A 20,416-nucleotide genomic window follows, 5' to 3' on the forward strand; every position below is an offset into this window, starting at 1 on the left:
CCAAAGCCTTTGACTGTGTGGATCACAATAAACTGTGGAAAATTCTGAAAGAGATGGGAATACCAGACCACCTGACCTGCCTCTTGAGAAACCTGTATGCAGGTCAGGAAACAACAGTTAGAACTGGACATGGAACAACAGACTGGTACCAAATAGGAAAAAGAGTACATCAAGGCTGTCCATTGTTACCCTGCTTATTTAACTTATATGCAGAGTACATCATAAGAAACGCTGGGCTGGAAGAAGCACAAACTGGAATCAAGATTGCTGGGAGAAATGTCAATAACCTCAGATATGCAGATGACACCATCCTTATGGCAGAAAGTGAAGAGGAACTAAAAAGCCTCTTGATGAAAGTGAAAGAAGAGAGTGAAAAAGTTGGCTTAAAGCTAAACATTCAGAAAATGAAGATCATGGCATCTGGTCCCATCACTTCATGGGAAATAGATGGGGAAACAGTGGAAACAGTGTCAGGCTTTATTTTTTGGGGTTCCAAAATCACTGCAGATGGTGTTTGCAGCCATGAAATTAAAAAACGCTTACTCCTTGGAAGGAAAGGTATGAACAACCTAGATAGCATATTCAAAAGCAGAGAAATTACTTTGCCAACATAGGTCCATCTAGTCAAGGCTATGGTTTTTCCTGTGGTCATGTATGGATGTGAGAGTTCGACTGTGAAGAAAGTTGAGCGCAGAAGAACTGATGCTTTTGGACTGTGGTGTTGGAGAAGACTCTTGAGAGTTCCTTGGACTGCAAGGAGATCCAACCAGTCTATTCTAAAGAAGATCAGTCCTGGGTGTTCTTTGGAAGGAATGATGCTAAAGCTGAAACTCCAGTACTTTGGCCACCTTATGTGAAGAGTTGACTCATTGGAAAAGACTCTGATGCTGGGAGGTATGGGGGGCAGGAGGAGAAGGGGACGACAGAGGATGAGATGGCTGGATGGCATCAACTCTATGGATGTGAGTCTGAGTGAACTCTGAGAGTTGGTGATGGACAGGGAGGCCTGGCATGCTGAGATTCATGGGGTCGCAAAGAGTTGGACACGACTGAGTGACTGAAATGAAATGAACTGATATATGTTGTCTGTAAGAGACCCACCTGAAAACAGGGACATATTCATACTGAAAGTGAAGGCCTGGAAAAAGATATTCCACGCAAATAGAGACCAAAAGGAAGCAGGAGTAGCAATACTCGTATCAGATAAAATTGACTTTAAAACAAAGGCTGTGAAAGGAGACAAAGAAGGACAGGACATAATGATCAAAGGATTGATCCAAGAAGATATAACAATTATAAATATATATGCACCCAACATAGGAGCACCGCAATATGTAAGACAAATGCTAACAAGTATGAAAGGGGAAATTAACAATAACACAATAATAGTGGAAGACTTTAATACTCCACTCACACCTATGGATAGATCAACAGAAAATTAACAAGGAAACACAAACTTTAAATGATACGATAGACCAGTTAGACCTAATTGATATCTATAGGACATTTCACCCCAAAACAATGAATTTCACCTTTTTCTCAAGAGCACACGGAACCTTCTCTGGGATAGATCACATCCTGGGCCATAAATCTAGCCTTGGTAAATTAAAAAAAAAATTGAAATCATTCCAAGCATCTTTTCTGACCACAATGCAGTAAGATTAGATCTCAATTACAGGAGAAAAACCATTAAAAATTCCAACATATGGAGGCTGAACAACATGCTGCTGAATAACCAACAAATCACAGAAGAAATCAAAAAAGAAATCAAATATGCACAGAAATGAATGAAAATGAAAACACAACAACCCCAAATCTGTGGGACACTGTAAAAGCAGTGCTAAGGGGAAGGTTCATAGCAATACAGGCATACCTCAAGAAACAAGAAAAAAGTCAAATAAATAACCTAACTCTATACCTAAAGCACCTAGAAAAGGAAGAAATGAAGAACCCCAGTGTAAGTAGAAGGAAAGAAATCTTAAAAATTAGGGCAGAAATAAATGCAAAAGAAACAAAAGAGACAATAGCAAAAATCAACAAAGCCAATAGCTGGTTCTTTGAGAAGATAAATAAAATTGACAAGCCATTAGCCAGACTCATCAAGAAACAAAGGGAGAAAAATCAAATCAATAAAATTAGAAATGAAAATGGAGAGATCACAACAGACTGCAGAAATACAAAGGATCATAAGAGACTACTATCAGCAATTATATGCCAATAAAATGGACAACTTGGAAGAAATGGACAAATTCTTAGAAAAGTACAACTTTCCAAAACTGAGCCAGGAAGAAATAGAAAATCTTAACAGACCCATCACAAGCACAGAAATTGAAACTGTAATCAGAAATCTTCCAGCAAACAAAAGCCCAGGTTCAGACGGCTTCACAGCTGAATTCTACCAAAAATTTAGAGAAGAGCTAACACCTATCCTACTCAAACTCTTCCAGAAAATTGCAGAGGAAGGTAAACTTCCAAACTCATTCTATGAGGCCACCATCACCCTAATACCAAAACCTGACAAAGATGCCACAAAAAAAGAAAACTACAGGCCAATATCACTGATGAACATAGATGCAAAAATCCTTAACAAAATTCTAGCAATCAGAATCCAACAACACATTAAAAAGTTCATACATCATGACCAAGTGGGCTTTATCCCAGGGATGCAAGGATTCTTCAATATCTGCAAATCAATCAATGTAATACACCACATTAACAAATTGAAAAATAAAAGCCATATGATTATCTCAATATATGCAGAGAAAGCCTTTGACAAAAGTCAACATCCATTTATGATAAAAACTTTTCAGAAAGCAGGAATAGAAGGAACACACATCAACATAATAAGAGCTATATATGACAAACCCACATCAAACATTATCTTCAATGGTGAAAAATTGAAAGCATTTCCCCTAAAGTCAGGAACAAGACAAGGGTGCCCACTTTCACCACTACTATTCAACATAGTTTTGGAAGTTTTGGCCACAGCAATCAGAGCAGAAAAAAATAAATAAATAAAAGGAATCCAGATTGGAAAAGAAGAAGCAAAACTCACTGTTTGCAGATGACATGATCCTCTACATAGAAAAGCCTAAAGACACCACCAGAAAATTACTAGAGGTAATCAATGAATATAGTAAAGTTGCAGGGTATAAAATCAACACACAGAAATCCCTTGCATTCCTATACACTAATAATGAGAAAATAGAAAGAGAAATTAAGGAAACAATTCCATTCACCATTGCAATGAAAAGAATAAAGTACTTAGGAATATATCTACCTAAAGCAACAAAAAAACTATATATAGAAAACTATAAAACACTGGTGAAAGAAATCAAAGAGGACACTAATAGATGGAGAAATATACCATGTTCATGGATTGGAAGAATCAATATAGTGAAAATGAGTAAAGCAATCTATAGATTCAATGCAATCCCTATGAAGCTACCAACGGTATTTTTCACAGAGCTAGAACAAATAATTTCACAATTTGTATGGAAATACAAAAAACCTCGAATAGCCAAAGCAATCTTGAGAAAGAAGAATGGAACTGGAGAAATCAACCTGCCTGACTTCAGGCTCTACTACAAAGCCACAGTCATCAAGACAGTATGGTATTGGCACAAAGACAGAAATATAGATCAATGGAACAAAATAGAAAGCCCAGAGATAAATCCACACACCTATGGACACCTTATCTTTGACAAAGGAGGCAAGAATATACAATGGAGAAAAGACAATCTCTTTAACAAGTGGTGCTGGGAAAACTGGTCAACCACTTGTAAAAGAATGAAACTAGAGCACTTTCTAACACCATACACAAAAATAAACTCAAAATGGATTAAAGATCTAAACGTAAGACCAGAAACTATAAAACCCCTAGAGGAGAACATAGGCAAAACACTCTCCGACATACATCACAGCAGGATCCTCTATGACCCACCTCCCAGAATATTGGAAATAAAAGCAAAAATAAACAAATGGGACCTAATTAAACTTAAAAGCTTCTGCACAACAAAGAAACTATAAGCAAGGTGAAAAGGCAGCCTTCAGAATGGGAGAAAATAATAGCAAATGAAGCAACTGAGAAAGAACTGATCTCAAAAATATACAAGCAACTCCTGCAGCTCAATTCCAGATAAATAAACGACCCAATCAAAAAATGGGCCAAAGAACTAAACAGACATTTCTCCAAAGAAGACATACAGATGGATAACAAACACATGAAAAGATGCTCAACATCACTCATTATCAGAGAAATGCAAATCAAAACCACAATGAGGTACCATTTCATGCCAATCAGAATGGCTGCGATCCAAAAGTCGACAAGAAATAAATGCTGGAGAGGGTGTGGAGAAAAGGGAACCCTTTTACACTGTTGGTGGGAATGCAAACTAGTACAGCCACTATGGAGAACAGTGTGGAGATTCCTTAAAAAACTGGAAATAGAACTGCCTTATGACCCAGCAATCCCACTGCTGGGCATACACACTGAGGAAAGCAGAAGGGAAAGAGACACGTGTACCCCAATGTTCATCGCAGCACTGTTTATAATAACCAGGACATGGAAGCAACCTAGATGCCCATCAGCAGATGAATGGATAAGAAAGCTGTGGTACATATACACAATGGAGTATTACTCAGCCATTAAAAAGAATACATTTGGATTAGTTCTAATGAGGTGGATGAAAATGTAGCCTATTATACAGAGTGAAGTAAGCCAGAAAGCAAAACACCAATACAGTATACTAACACATATATATGGAATTTAGAGAGATGTTAATGATAACCCTGTATGCGAGACAGCAAAAATGACACAGATGTATAGAACAGTCTTTTGGACTCTGTGGGAGAGGGTGAGGGTGGGATGATCTGGGAGAATGACATTCAAATATGTATAATATCATTTGTGAAACGAATCTCCAGTCCAGGTTCGATTCATGATACAGGATGCTCAGGGTCGGTGCACTGGGATGACCCAGAGGGATGGTACGGGAGGGAGGTTCAGGATGGGGAACTCACGTACACCCATGGTGAATTCATGTTGATGTATGGCAAAACCAATACAATATTGTAAAATAATTAGCCTCCAATTAAAATAAATAAATTTATATTAAATTAATTTTAAAAATGAAGAGATCCACAATAAATAATAACTAAGACAAAAACAAATTCTCTAATGTTTAAAGGCATTAGAAAGGTGTTGATGCAACAGGGACTGGAGGGCATGGGATTGTAGAGCAAGGAGAACCATGGAGAGACATGTTGATTTTTTGCAGCCTTTTTTGTTCTGGGGCATATCTGCCAAACCTGGGCTCAGGGCAAGAGGCTGAGCACTTGGACTTAGTCTGAACACCAGATCACTGCTGAGGAGCAGAGAAAACAGAGACTTTAGGTGGTTTCACGATGCCAGAAAGAAAAAATGAAAGACCCAAAAGGCTGATGTCCAGGTAGAAAAAGAAAACTGAGCCTAACACACAAGCTATTGCTCTTCAAGATTTTTGTCAAAATCTGGAGCTGTGTAGGGTATTAGTCTAAATGGCTAAGAAGAAAATCATACCCAAACTGAATGGAGTTTCCTGTAGTCTCACTCTGATATGGACAAGGATTCAAGTTCAAGGCCACCGGGTTAAAGTATCCCGGTGAACATGCTAGGCTCTCGGTCAAAACATTTAGAGAAATATCCTTTAGGAAAAGAACAGAATCAGATGTAGACAGAAACTTTCGAAAACTGCAACCAGCCTCAACTCTGTCTAGTCCCTGGTTGGTTTAGGATGATTGGCAATCACTCTGTGCTGACTGGCAGAGAAAGCAATGGCAGCCCACTCCAGTACTCTTGCCTGGAAAATCCTACGGACAGAGGAGCCTGGTGGGCTGCAGTCCATGGGGTTGCTAAGAGTCAGACACGACTGAGTGACTTCACTTTCACTTTTCACTTTCATGCATTGGAGAAGGAAATGACAACCCACTCCAGTGTTCTTGCCTAGAGAATCCCAGGAATGGGGGTGCCTGGTGGGCTGCCATCTATGGGGTCGCACAGAGTCAGACATGACTGAAGCGACTTAGCAGCAGCAGCAGCTGTGCTGACTGGAGGAAAGGATAAAGCATCTGTTGGCATTTGACAAGGGTGATGTGATGGCTGTGATCAGCTTAAACTGTTAAAGACCGACAACCCCCTTACTTCCAATAGGCCCAGAGAGGGACACAGCCTCTTTAGAAAAACATGACGTCTTAAAAGAGGATGATTCTGATCACTATTCTGTCAGCAAAGAAAGAAGGAGTGGAGACTGAGCAGACAATCAACAATGTTGCCAAGTCATCTACCAGTTAGACTATGGGTGGGAAATTAGACAAGTTATTCAATCTCTTTGAGCCATAATTTTCTCATCTGTAAAATTTAGACGATAACTATACTTCAAAAGGTTGCTGGGTGTATTGAATAAAGTGATATATATTGAAAAAAGTCACTTACCAAATGTGTAGCTTATTTTTTAGTGCTGTAATACTGTTTACTATTGTTATTCTGTCAAGGTTTCAAGTTCCTTTGTTTAGACATGTTCCAGTTGTAAGTGGTCCTAATAAGCATGACAGCTCTACCCCGGCCCATATGTCAGGTGAGTGCTGAACAGCCCAAACAGAAGGCTCTTATTTCTCAGCATATGACTCTGATACCAGAAAGGCATCGCCAGAAAAATAGGCCAGCAGAGTGTGAACTGTCCACAGGAAGGCATCCTTTACCTGTATCACTCACTGAATCTCTGGTGCCTCAATTCTGCCTTCATAGTTCATTAATTTATTACTTTTCACCTAATAAAACTGCAGGATTCACAGGTAAGTCAATGGATTTAAGAACCATAGAACAGATATGACACATGTTTTAAGAGCTCCATTTTGATTAAGAGATTTGGGGTGTGTGGGGATAGAGAGTTAAAGAATTTAGTAAGAGTTGGACACTTTTCACTTTCATGCATTGGAGAAGGAAATGGCAACCCACTCCAGTATTCTTGCCTGGAGAATTCCAGGGCAGAGCCTGGTGGGCTGCCATCTATGGGGTCGCACAGAGTTGGACACAACTGAAGCGACTTGGCAGCATACTTTAAAAATGAAAACAGTGACAGACTTTATTTTTGGGGGATTCCAAAATCACTGCAGATGGTGACTGCGGCCATAAAATTAAAGACACTTGCTCATTGGAAGAAAAGCTATGACCAACCTAGACAGTGTATTAAAAAGCAGAGACATCACTTTGCCAAAAATATCCATATAGTCAAAGCTATAGTTTTTCCAGCAGTCATGTACGGATGTGAGAGTTGGATTATAAAGAAGGCTGAGTGCCTAAGAATAGATACTTTCAGACTGTGGTATTGGAGAAGACTCTTGAGAGTCTGTTGGACAGCAAGGAGATCAAACCAGTCAATCCTAAAGGAAATCAACCCTGAATATTCATTGGAAGGACTGATACTAAAGCTGAAGCTGCAACACTTTGGCCACCAGATGCGAATAGCTGACTCATTGGAAAAAACAGTGATGCTGGGAAAGATTGAGGGCAGGAGGAGAAAGGGATGACAGAGGATGAGATGGTTGGATGGCATCACCAATTCAATGGACATGAGTTTGAGCAAACCCTGGGAGATAGTGAAGGACAGGGAAGCCTGGCGTACTGCAGTCCATGGGGTTGCAAAGAGTCGAAAACGACTGAGCAACTGAACAACAAATGCTTCAGTCAGGTCTAATGAAAGGAATTATTATTTTATTTTAATACCAACATAAACCTGTTATGAAGAAGGACACAAAATTTTCACAGATTTTACAAGTAATATATACGACTTGAAGAAAACTTCCATATGGAGTGGCTCACTGATCATCTTCCTCTGCCTTTCAGATCACTACTATAGGAAAGGTTTAGAAACACTGTGCTTCAGATTAAAAAAATATTCTGGCCTCTTTCTTTTTTTAATGCAAATACTAGGAATCTGTAGTTTAGAGAATGATTTTTCTTTTCTAACAGGCATGATAGGGAAGCATACTGACAATGGATACCAGTGAGAGAGGTCCCAATCCCCAAAGAGCTGGACAAATGTCTCTGGTGAGGACGAGAAGGTAGCAACAGACATTAATTTGCCCAGGGCCACTCTTGTAAGCTGAGTGAAATTTCACATTGATGAAGCCACAGAGGTAGAGGCTAAGAATGTGGACAAATGCTCTTGGTTGTGCCTTCTCTATTTTTTCTTGCCTTTTTTTTTTTTTAAGTCACCCTGGTCCATGAAATCAAACTGAGTTCTATTATTGTCCCATGGGCACAATAGCACCTTCTTTATTGTGTTCATGATGAGAATCAAGTTAAGGAAGCTGACGCAGGTACATTAGTTAATACAGTTGATGACACAAAGAGCTTAATATATGTGATATAATCTGTAAGCTTTCTTTACCAACTCAAGAGCACCCAAAGATTCTTTTGGTAGTAACTATGAAACCAATAACTATGAGCAAGGATTCTGTGATCATTGAAATGTTATTCCTCCCTTCTCAGGGGGACACACCCACCTGTGGCAATTCTAACACCAAGAGTATACTTTCACGAGGAATGATCCCAAGAACTGGGCAGTTTAGTCTTATAACTATAATAGCCTTATAACAGTAATGTAATTACTCTTGGTAACTTGCTTCAAACAGGAGAGGAGTTAATCCCTTTGCTAGCTTAACTGGTATAAAGTGAGATGAATATAAACAAGCTGTGAGGCAACAAAGACTAACCAGACACAGACCTGCTTTTTAAAACAACTCACTCTCTAGGAGGGGAGATTAGACATCCCAGTAACCACCAGGGCAAGAAGCAAAGTGCTAAGTGCCTCAAGGTTACAAATATAACAATACCACTGGAATTATAAAGAAACCACAGTTGTAAAGAAACTCACTTCAAAGCCAGATTAATTACAACTGGAGGGGATCTAGATTTAATGGAGGACTATTTCAGCTGAACACCTATGGCTGTGAGGAATAGAGGCCTATTCAGATTACTATAATTAAAGCTACTGTCTTGCTATTCTCAAATATTTTTGAACAAGGAACAATGCAGTCTCATTTTTCACTGGGCCCTGTAAATTATGGAGCCAGTCCTCAGTGGGACCCTATGGGGTCAGGAAAGTAGACTGGAAACAGGATGGGGACCTGGATCTACCAGAGCTCAGGTGACAAGGTAATTGTTCTTAGTGTCCTGGATTCTTCCATGTCTCCCTATGATTCTTGCTACTATCCACTGGTTACCTCATGCCTTACTGCACTTATCTTCTGGATTTTGCTTAATGATGGCTTCTGTTTGCTGGTAACTTCTCCAGAATCTGCTGCCCCGTGGCCTGCTTTCTACCACTGTGCAGCTCTTTCTTTACATTAAGCCTGCCTAAGACAGAATATGATTGGCCCAGTGTACTCAGATCCCTGTTGGGCAAAGCTCTCCTCTATTCATTTAATAATCTACTGCCCAGGGCTCCCTGCCACCTTACCGGTGGTGGAAAGAGGAGTCACAAGCTATATAGCCGGAAAGTTATGATTAAGGAACCATTTGGGCTACTTCCCTCAGAAGTGGAGTCATCAGGACTTCCTCAGTTTCCCAGTGGTTAAGATTTCCTGCTTCTACTGTGGAGGGCATGGGTTTGATCCCTGGTTGGGGAACTAAGATCCTACATGTCACATGGCATGGCATAGCCAAAATAAAAAAAAATTTTTTTAAGTGAAGTTATCACTAGGAATCCCCACAGAAGGGATGGTGGATGTGGTGGGAATCCTAAGATTGGCCCACCTGGTAAATGGAATTCCCATTTTAGATAACTTTGAAATATCAGGAAAGTACAGACACATGCAGATAGAGGAAGGACATTTCATGGGTGGGTTGTGGTATGGAGACACAGGTACAGGGGTGGCTGGAGTCAAGGATATATGAATGAAGGAGGACCTTAAATACTCAGTTATGGAAACTTTATTCTATATGGTATTTGAATGGTGGAACGAATAAGGACCATAACTGAGAAAGTTATCTTGATTCATATTTCATTGCCCCTGGGGAAAGTCTCTACAAAGCAGTCTGACAAAACCCTACAATGTAAGCTCACCAGTCTGAGGAGGTTCATCTATCCCTGCTTCTCCAGGCTTCCCCATCAGTGCAAGAATACAAGTTGCCCACCAGTCAGGGGACAGGGGAAACAAAGGCTCAATCTGGCTGCTGCTTCTCTCCAAACACTGAAGTAGGACAAGCCCTTGACAGTGGGAGACTTCTAAGTACAGGGACCAAAGGATTCCAGGGCCTCCTAGCTAATGTCCCATCTGGCAACAGACTTCAATGGTCTGAGCTAACACTTGAGGGTGTTATAGGATCCAGGGGTTTCTCTAATTCTCTTCATTTTATTCCTACCCAAATACCAATTAAAATGCTTTGCTCTAACAAGAAAAAAAGTCTCCTGAATTTCAACCTGTTTCTGTTCCCTTAGACATCTCTGTGCATGAGGTGGCATATGGAGGACACTAAATAGTTCAGTTTAGGGACTTCCCTGGTGGTCCAGTGGCTAAGACTCCATGCTTCCAATGCAGGGTGCCTGGGTTTGATCCCTGGTCAGGGAACTAGATCCCACATGCCACAACTAAGAGTCTGCATGCCACAGCTAAAGGTCCCTCATGGTGCAAGGAAGATCTAATAGCCTTCGTGCAACAACTAAGATCTGGCACAAATAATAAATGAGAAAAACAAAAATTGTTTAATTCAATTCCATACACAGCTGCTGGGCTGGGTTTCTCATGGCTCACACAGTCTGAGTGAGGACAACCATGATGCTAACAGCAATTACCAACACGTGATATAACCACTCTGGACTGGTCACCACTCTTATAGGCGTATGTATATCAACTGACTTAATTTTCACAACAGCCCTAGGAGGTAAATACAATCATTATCTCCATTTTACAGATGAAAACCCCTGAAAGATTAGTCAATGTAAGGAGAAAAGCTACACCAGAGGTATTGACAAAATGCTCTGAGAGCAAAGATAAGCACTTGACTAATTATAAGTTTGGTGGCTAAGTTTATGATTTCAAGGAGGAGGAAGTAACAACTGAGTCAAGGCTGGATAGATCAAAAGGGTTTTAAAGGATATAAAGGACAAAGGAGTATTCCAGACAGAAGGACTAGCATGAGCAAAGGCACAGAAGAGCAGAGCATGTTCTTTCTGGATCAGGTGCATCTATTCGGGCTGAACCTAGAGGACACAGGGAAAGGGTGGCAGGAATGAAGAGGCTGGGAATAGAACTTGGAATTGGGGTTTTCCTGCAGAGTTCCACCAAGCATGAGATCATGGGATGAGCAGCCTGAGCAGTTGATTTTAAGAGAAAACTTTGGTCTAAGAATGGAGAATGGAGGGGATGTGGGTTGGAGCCAAGAAAACAAAGGAAAAAGGGAGAGGCAATGATGGTTTCAGTGGTTTGAACTGGTGCAGGGAGGAAACGGGAAATGGAACCCCAAGGTAACGTCGATGGAAGTTACTGAGCCTTGCTGGGATGGGTGAGGCTCAATGACGACCACTGGAAGGAGAGGAATTGAAATGCATGTTTATATGGAACACCACGAGAGAATCCTAATCTAAATGTCCTGCTTTGGCTCCTGGGACAGGTGAATGGGGAGCAGTGAAAGGCCAGCGGGCAGGATTAAGCCAGGGGAACGAGGAAATAAGAGAGTTGGGTGAGGAAAGAGTGAGAATGGACCACCTGCTCAAAACTGAATACAGGCCAGTATCTGCAAGAGGCCTTGAAGCACGCCCGCAGCAGCCCCTCACACTGCCAGCCGCCCCAGGACCACAGTGTGTCAAGGGTGGCAGAGTCAGAAAGGAAAAGGAATGGGTGGATAAAATCAGAAATGTCTGATGCTTTTGGACCCAGAACAGTTGGCAAATTCTCTCCCCTCAGCAGAATTAGTTGGCTAGTGTCCTATTTCAGCTTACCTATCCAATGGAAACTCACTGTTTTCTTTGTTATTATAAAACAAGTATGAGGAAAGGAGAACACAAGGAAGAGAGTTTCATTTTTATTGTTACTGCAAGTAGCTGACGTGGTTTCCTTTGAAGTGGAAAAGTTTAAAAAAAATTGTGACTGGAAATTACTTGAACACATGTTACATAGTTGCCTAGCTTTGTAAATAGGCCATATATCCATTAACTAAAAAATATGTATTAATATATACACATATGTATGTGTATATACCTATATGTATATACATGTATGTATGTTGTAGGTATATATGAAGTGAAAGTCACTCAGTTGTGTCTGACTCTTTGTGACCCCAGACCCCATTTCCATGTACTCTGTCCATGGAATTCTCCAGGCAAGAATACTGGAGTGGGTTTCCATTTCCTTTTTCAGGGGATATTCCTGACCCAAGGATTGAACCTGGGTCTCCAACATTGCATGCAGATTCTTTATCAGCCACCAGAGAAACCCTGTGGGTACATATATTTTTACATAAAAGTACAATTGACTTTTGCACAACACAGATTTGAACTGTACAGGTCCACTTATACATACATTTTTTTTGGTCAGTAAATATAGTACCACATGATCCAAGGTTGACTGAATCCATGGATATGGAGGGAAGACTATTAATTATATGTGGATTTTCCACTGAGCAGAGGGTTGGTGACCCTAACACCTGTGCTAAGTTTAAGGATCGTGTGTGTGTGTGTGTGTGTGTGTGTGTGTAATATAACTACACATTATATATACACTACATGATTATAAAGACTTAATACTCATCCGGACAATGGAATGTTTTCAATAAATTGGCTATAATATTATTATCAGCATTTTAATTTTTGGGGGGGATGGCTCAGCTTATGACTATGAAGATGGATGTTTCTGTCCCATAATGATGCTATGTGGTAAAGTGTGGAGAATCCTGGCACTCACAAGTGCTCAGTTAACACTGGTCAGACTGAGTGGCCTTGGACTGCTGTGCTGCTAGAGGGCTTGGGTCTTTTTTTAAAAAAAAAATACACCTGCCTTCTCCTTACTGTTAACTCTCTCACTGTTGATGGTACTTAGCACAGCATGATGGCGATACAACAGAGCTGGGAATGGCTGTTACAAGAGATTCTCAGCTCCAGACAGTTCGAGAGTTGGAGAAAAGGCTGAGAATTTGTTGACAACCAAACTGGTCTCTTGCTGGCTCGGCCTCTTTCCTAGCCCTGACAGAACTGGGGGAATTAAATTCCTTTGCTGCTTTGACTTTCCTCATGTCTGCAGCAGACTGCAGTGTGCAAAGCACAAAGTCAGCAGGTCTAACTTTGGAGAGGCTGGGACGCCCTGTTCTATAAACGTCTGCCATGAGACCAAAATAACTCATGCATTTGGTGGCCAAATTTAATGGGTATAAACTGCTTCCTGCTTTTAGTATAGAATCACTAGACAAATTTCTTTATTTTTCAGGTTCTACTGCTTAAAAACATTAAAAAATACAAATATAAATGTATTTTGGATAATACAAATATGCATAAAGAAATTAAAAGTCATCCATAATCTCAACACACAATGGAAACCACTAATAATATGTTTGGACCATCCATCTATAGAAATATACATTTTTCCTAATATTTTATAATTGTACATGCTATACTATTTTGCAATTTCTTTCTTCTTACCAATACTTGGGTCTACATTGACAAGACAATGAAGATGAATTTATATTATTCTTATTAATTATGTAATATCCTCCCACATGAAGGTTAAAAGTGATTATTTTAACCTGATTTTATTCATTTATACTTTTTTGACTTTACATTTGATTTCCTATAATCTCATCCTCTTATATCCTCCATCTCAACCTTGTGCTTTTATTTACCAGGTCAATAGGATCTGTACGTTTCATACAGGGCCAGTGTTTCTCCTCTTTAGCAGTCGAGATCATGTTGATCTACCGTGTGGTATTCCCTTCCCCGGACCCTCCCAGTGTCTGTCCACATGAGTTCACGTCCAGTCACTGAGCTATTTAAGAAGGGTTGCTTGCTAAGGAAAATCAATGTGTCCCATTTACCCAAGACCCAACACACAGGAAACTCTTTCCCAGACCATACATCCAAGTCTAGTCTCTCCCAGTGATGTCTCAAATACATGCTTCTGGGGAAAGAGACAAGAGAAAAAGGGAGGAAGGAGGAGACAGAATAGCTGCCTTGTTCACTGCAAGTCTGTCTGTTGCCATTGTGAGACAGAATATAAAGACCATGGCCTGCTGGTGCTCCAGCTATTATATCAGCCTTATTGTAGACCACCACAGTCTTATGTATGCTTAGTTTCCAATCTTTAATCTTGGGGATACAGAGAGCATAAAAGAACTATGATGTTAGGTATTGATGACTGACTGGCAACTCACTGATATCTCAGGGTCGAAGCCAGTGCGGAAGGAGGGAGAAGGCTACCTAACATCACCATGCGGTGGAAGAGACTGGTAAGAAAAGGCACATAACCTTGGATGAGTTACATAACTCTACTACACATAAATTGCTGGACCTGTAAAAGTGAGTGGTACACAGTAAGTGCTCAATAAATGGTAGTTTTACCAGCATTTCATGTAGTATCAGGCTTATAACTGACAAAATGTATAGAATATATATTGATGGACTATAGTCACAGATTATGCCCCTGCTGCTGTAGCAGAGGCATGAATTTCAGATGATTTTACAGTCTGAAGAAATCAACAGAAAAACAGATAATAGTCACTGTTCAGATTCCATATTCTCCAAGCAACCTTCTGATAAATTTGGAGTGTCTCAGGGCAACCATGCTTAATTAAGCATTATAAGAAAAGACTACCCCTCTTTAAGAATAAAAGATCATTCTCTTTCTTGGGTTGGTTTATGTCAGTTCTACAGAATCTGTCAAGTGTTCATGGATCAGAGTGTGTGTTCAACTAATATTTGTTGAATAAATGGATGAATGAATGAATAAAGATATAAATGAATGAATTTGAGTTTCAATATCTTGAAAGATGAAGCTATGATCTACTGCTGATTCCATTTATTGTGGTTTTCTTTAAGTCATAGATAAAGAGTGGTTGGCTCCACTAAGTAAATATTTTGCATATAAGAAGTGGCATAAAGGAATCAATTATCAATATCATCTAGTTATAGAGTTGAAAGGAATATTAGAGTAATTCTGCATGATGTTGTTCCTTATTAAATTTAAAATCTAAAGTCACTTTCCAGTTGTTTTCAACATCATTCTTCTCCCCACATTCTATTTCCAAGCTCTTAAACCAAGCTTCAATCATACCTTCAGCAAAGAGCCCCAATAATAGAGACATATATTTTGGAATAACTTTGTATACAGTTGTAACCTTAATGAGATTCAGAATCTATAGGAATATTGAGGTACTTAATTTTAAGACAACTTATCCCAGAAAAACATTGCTGCCTTTAAGCCACCTTACTTTTCCTGAAAATGTTTTATAATACAGAACCCCATATCCAGGTGCACCAACACTCTTGTTGTTATTCACCAAATATCAGTGACTGGACTAATATTTCTTGATGGAAGTGGCAGAGACACAATTACTGGCTATTTAGGGAGCATAACAAAATCACTGCAGATGGTGACTGCAGCCATGAAATTAAAAGACACTTACTCCTTGGAAGGAAAGTTATGACCAACCTAGACAGCATATTCAAAAATAGAGGCATTACTTTGCCAACAAATGTCTGTCTAGTCAAAGCTATGGTTTTTCCAGTGGTCATGTATGGATGTGAGAATTGGACTATAAAGAAAGCTGAGTGCCGAAGAATTGATGCTTTTGAACTGTGGTGTTGGAGAAAACTCTTGAGAGTCCCTTGGACTGGAAGGAGATCCAACCAGTCCATCCTAAAGGAGATCAGTCCTGGGTGTTCATTGGAAGGACTGATGTTGAAGCTGAAATTCAAGTACTTCGGCCACCTGATGCGAAGAGCTGACTCATTGGAAAAGACCCTGATGCTGGGAAAGATTGAGGGCAGGAGGAGAAGGGGACGACAGAGGATGAGATGGTTGGATGGCATCATCGACTTGAAGGACATGGGTTTGGGTGGATTCTGGGAGTTGGTGATGGACAGGGAGGCCTGGCGTGCTGTGGTTCATGGGGTTGCAAAGAGTTGGATATGACTGAGCAACTGAACTGAATAAATAAATAAATAATCTAGAGCCTCTTGATGAAGCTGGCTTAAAACTCAACATTCAAAAAACTAAGATTATGGCATCTGGTCCCATCACTTCATGGCAAATAGAAGGGGGAAAAGTGGAAGTTGTGACAGATTTTCTTTTCTTGGGATCAAAATCACTGTGGACAGTGACTGCAGCCATGAAATTAAAAGATGCTCCTTGGAAGGAAAGCTATGACAAACCTAGACAGTGTATTGAAAAGCAAAGAAAGCACTTTGCTGACAAAGGTCCGTATAATCAAAGCTATAGTTTTTCCAGTGGCAACCCACTCCAGTACTCTTGCCTGGAAAATCCCATGGACGGAGGAGCCTGGTAGGCTGCAGTCCATGGGGTTGCGAAGAGTCGGACACGACTGAGTGACCTCACTTTCACTTTTCACTTTCATGCATTGGAGAAGGAAATGGCAACTCACTTCAGTGTTCTTGCCTGGAGAATCCCAGGGACGGGGGAGCCTGGTGGGCTGCCGTCTATGGGGTCGCACAGAGTTGGACACGACTGAAGCGCCTTAGCAGAAGCAGCAGCAGTTTTTCCAGTAGTCATGTATTGATGTGAGAGTTCGAACATAAAGAAGGCTGAACACTGAAGAATTGATGTTTTTGAACTGTGGTGCTGGAGAAAGAAGACTCTTGAGAGTCCCTTGGACTGCAAGGAGATCCAACCAGTCAATCCTAAAGGAAATCAGTCCTGAATATTCATTGGCAGGACTGATGCTGAAGCTGCAGCTCCAATATTTTGGCCACCTGGTGCAAAGAGTCGACTCATTAGAAAAGGCCCTGATGCTGGGAAGGACTAAAGGCAAAGGAGAAGAGGGCAGCAGAAAATGAAATGGTAAGATAGAATTACCGACTCAATGGACATGAGTTTGAGCAAACTCCAGGAGATAGCGAAGCACAGGGAAGCCTGGTGTGCTGCAGTCCATAGGATCACAGAGTTGGACACAAATTAATAACTGAACAACAACAAGAAACTAACACAATACTGCAAAGCAGCTATACCTCAATAAAAATTATTAAAAAATAAAAGTGTTTGGAAGAAATCTGATTTACAGTTTAGTGGGAAATCTTTGACTACAAAGGACTGAGATATAAAAATGATACTAATCATCATCACTGTTTACCAAATATATGCTAAGTGCCAGATACTATGCTAAGACACATATAATCTCATTTAATTTTTCCCACAGTTCCACAATACCCTCTTTTACAAATGAGGGGACTGAGGCTTAGAGAGATTTAGTTAACTGCCCCAAATCTTATAGCAGTTAAGTGCTGATGCAAGAAATGCAACATGAATTTATCCACTTCAAAAAACCCATGAGTTTCTCTATCACAGATGCCTGTGTGTGAGTCATTGCTTGGCTACTCCCTGGCTTTTACCTGAAACAAGTAACACAAACTCTTATCTATGAAATGATCAAGATTTTAATGTTTCATCAGATTTTTGGGAGGATTAAGTTACCTAATGTATTTAAAGTACTTAAAATATGACTCGTAACAAGTAATATCTATGACTCATGTGAATGCCACTAGCTTCCTGTGAGGGCAAGGATAACCATTCAGACCTGATGAGCGTAATTTCTTTCTCATGGGTAAAATGAAGTTCTGTTTTCAGATCTTACAAGTCCTTTCAGTTCCAACCTACTTTGATCGTTTTTATCTGATAAAGCAACTGTAAGTAGCCAGGAATAGTTCTACAAGCAGTTGAAAAGAGGGATGCATAAGAACTAGGAAAAGCATGCCTACCAGATGACTCTTGAGTCTGGAGAGCAGGTCAGAAAGGAGACCTTTATCATCATTTATATTTAAGTTCATCTTCATGCTAGTTCTTATTTCCTTTATAGAATTATAAACCACAAAGACCTTTTTGTTTAACTCTATCTCCTTGCTCTTGATCTTATAGGGAAAAAAAAAGTGTTAATAGTTCTGCATTCATTGTAGCCAACTCTACAAGTCGACTGATCCATTCTATCTGAATGTCAATTCTGGGTAGGCGGAGTTAAAAGGTTTCTTTGGTTTGTTTTGTAGCATGTAGTTTATATTTTTTCCAGCCATGAAGACTACATTTGGAATTGCTGGAGCTCTGTCACCATGACAATTTAATGTAAAAAAAAAAAATCCACGGGGAGAAGAAAGAATCCATTAATGTGGTGAGAGTTGACCCACCAGCTTTACAGTTTAAAACATATTATTACAGCAATTATGCTGACATATTTTGACAATTCAGAACAACTATTTACTCCATAGCCTTCACATTTTTATCAACAAGGCTTTTGTAAAACTACTTTTAATCAGCCACATCAGAATTTATAAATTCCCATGGAGTCCTGGAATAGTTTGTGGAGGAAGCCACAGAGAAAAGCTGAAAGATACATTTAGCCGAAGGTCACAGGTGAAAGTATACACTTTGATTCCTTGTTTTTTCATTTGAAAAAGAAGGAAAAATCCTTCCAAAGTAATTATAAGTGTTAACAAATTTATTTTTATTTAATAAGAATGTTGACTTGATTGCCAGAATGTGTGTTCTCTTGCCCAGGGTGACTGACAATTCACCTGAAGTTCTTTGTATTCTGCCCTTCAATGGGGATTTGCTTTAGAGATAAAGGTATCTTTTCCTGATTCTTATGGGAATTATGCTACCAAGAGCTCAGAGGTACAATCTGACAGTTTGGCTAGAAGCACTGTCATTCTCATGCCTTATACCTGGTTCTTTGCCAACCATGCCATCCAATCCTAAGCCTGGGGTCCCCACTCTGACCTGCCCCGCATTTGGATCCCAAACCATCCCTTGTCACTGAAAAATGACTGTGATTTCCCCAAATATGGAGAATTATGTGGATCACAGACTCTTGAACATGCTTTCAAGCTCCACTAATTTGTCTATTCAATGGATATATTTGAATGCCTATTTTATTAAGCATCTTCAAATATATTTATTGTTTTTGTTATATTTTTGTGTGTGCTATTCAGCTTCCCTACTATATTTTGTCTGTGCAATAAAATCTTTAAGATATTTGAAGGGAAATAGATAAGAGTAGGAAAAGTTCATCAAAAGCAGTTCTACTAAGATAGAAAGCCCAGAGATAAACCTATACACCTATGGGTCACTTATTTTTGACAAAGGAGGCAAGAATATACAATGGAGGAAAGACAGTCTCTTCAATAAGTGGTGCTGGGAGAAATGGACAGCTATGTGTAACAGAATGAAATTATAACATTTCATAACACCATACAAAAAGTTAAACTCAAAATGGATTAAAGACCAAAATGTAAGACTAGAAACTATAAAACTCTTAGAGGAAAACTTAGGCAGAACACCTTATAACATAAATCACAGCAAGATCCTCTACGACCCACCTCCCAGAGTAATGGAAATAAAACCAAAACTAAACAAGTGGGACCTGATTAAACTTAAAAAGCTTTTACACAGCAAAAGAAACTATAAACAAGGTGAAAAGACAATCCTCAGAATGGTAAACAATAGCAAATGAAACAACTGACAAAGGATTAATTTCCAAAATACACAAGCAGCTTGTACAGCACAATACCAGAAAAACAAACAATGCAATCAAAAAGTGGGCAAAAGACCCAAATAGACATTTCTCCAAAGAAGACATACAAAGGCTAACAAACACATGAAAAGATGCTCAACATTGCTCATTATTAGAGAAATGCAAATCAAAACTACGATGAGATATCTTCTCACACTGTTCAGAACTGGCCACCATCAAAAAATCCACAAATAATAAATGCTGGAGAGGATGTGGAGAAGAGTGAACCCTCTTGCACTGTTGGTGGGAGTGTAAATTGATACAGCCACTATGGGAGACAGTGTGGAGATTCCTTAAAAAACTAGGAATAATACTACCATATGACTGTGCAATCCCACTATTAGGCATATACAATGAGGAAACCAAAATTGAAAAAGACACATGAACCCCAGTGTTCACTGCAGCACTATTTACAATAGCTAGGACATGGAAGCAATGTAGATGTCTATCGACATATGAATGGATAAAGAAGCTGTGGTACATATATACAATGGAATATTACTTAGCCATTAAAAATGCATTTGACTCAGTTCTAATGAGGTGGATAAACCTAGAGCCTATTTGACAGAGTGAGGTAAGTCAGAAAAAGAAAAACAGTTGGGCTTTCCTGGTGGCTCAACTGGTAAAGAATTGGTCTACAATGCAGGAGAC

General features: G+C 39.7%; 1 long non-coding RNA gene across 2 annotated transcripts in view; it reads right to left on the reverse strand.

The window, feature by feature from the left end:
* The window catches only part of LOC139182701 (uncharacterized), a 697,507-nt gene that overhangs the window by 166,301 nt on the left and 510,790 nt on the right, over positions 1-20,416 (reverse strand). The gene's annotated exons all lie outside the window — the stretch shown is intronic.

Source organism: Bos indicus, chromosome 4 (assembly GCF_029378745.1).
Source record: "Bos indicus isolate NIAB-ARS_2022 breed Sahiwal x Tharparkar chromosome 4, NIAB-ARS_B.indTharparkar_mat_pri_1.0, whole genome shotgun sequence".
Lineage (NCBI taxonomy): Eukaryota > Metazoa > Chordata > Mammalia > Artiodactyla > Bovidae > Bos > Bos indicus.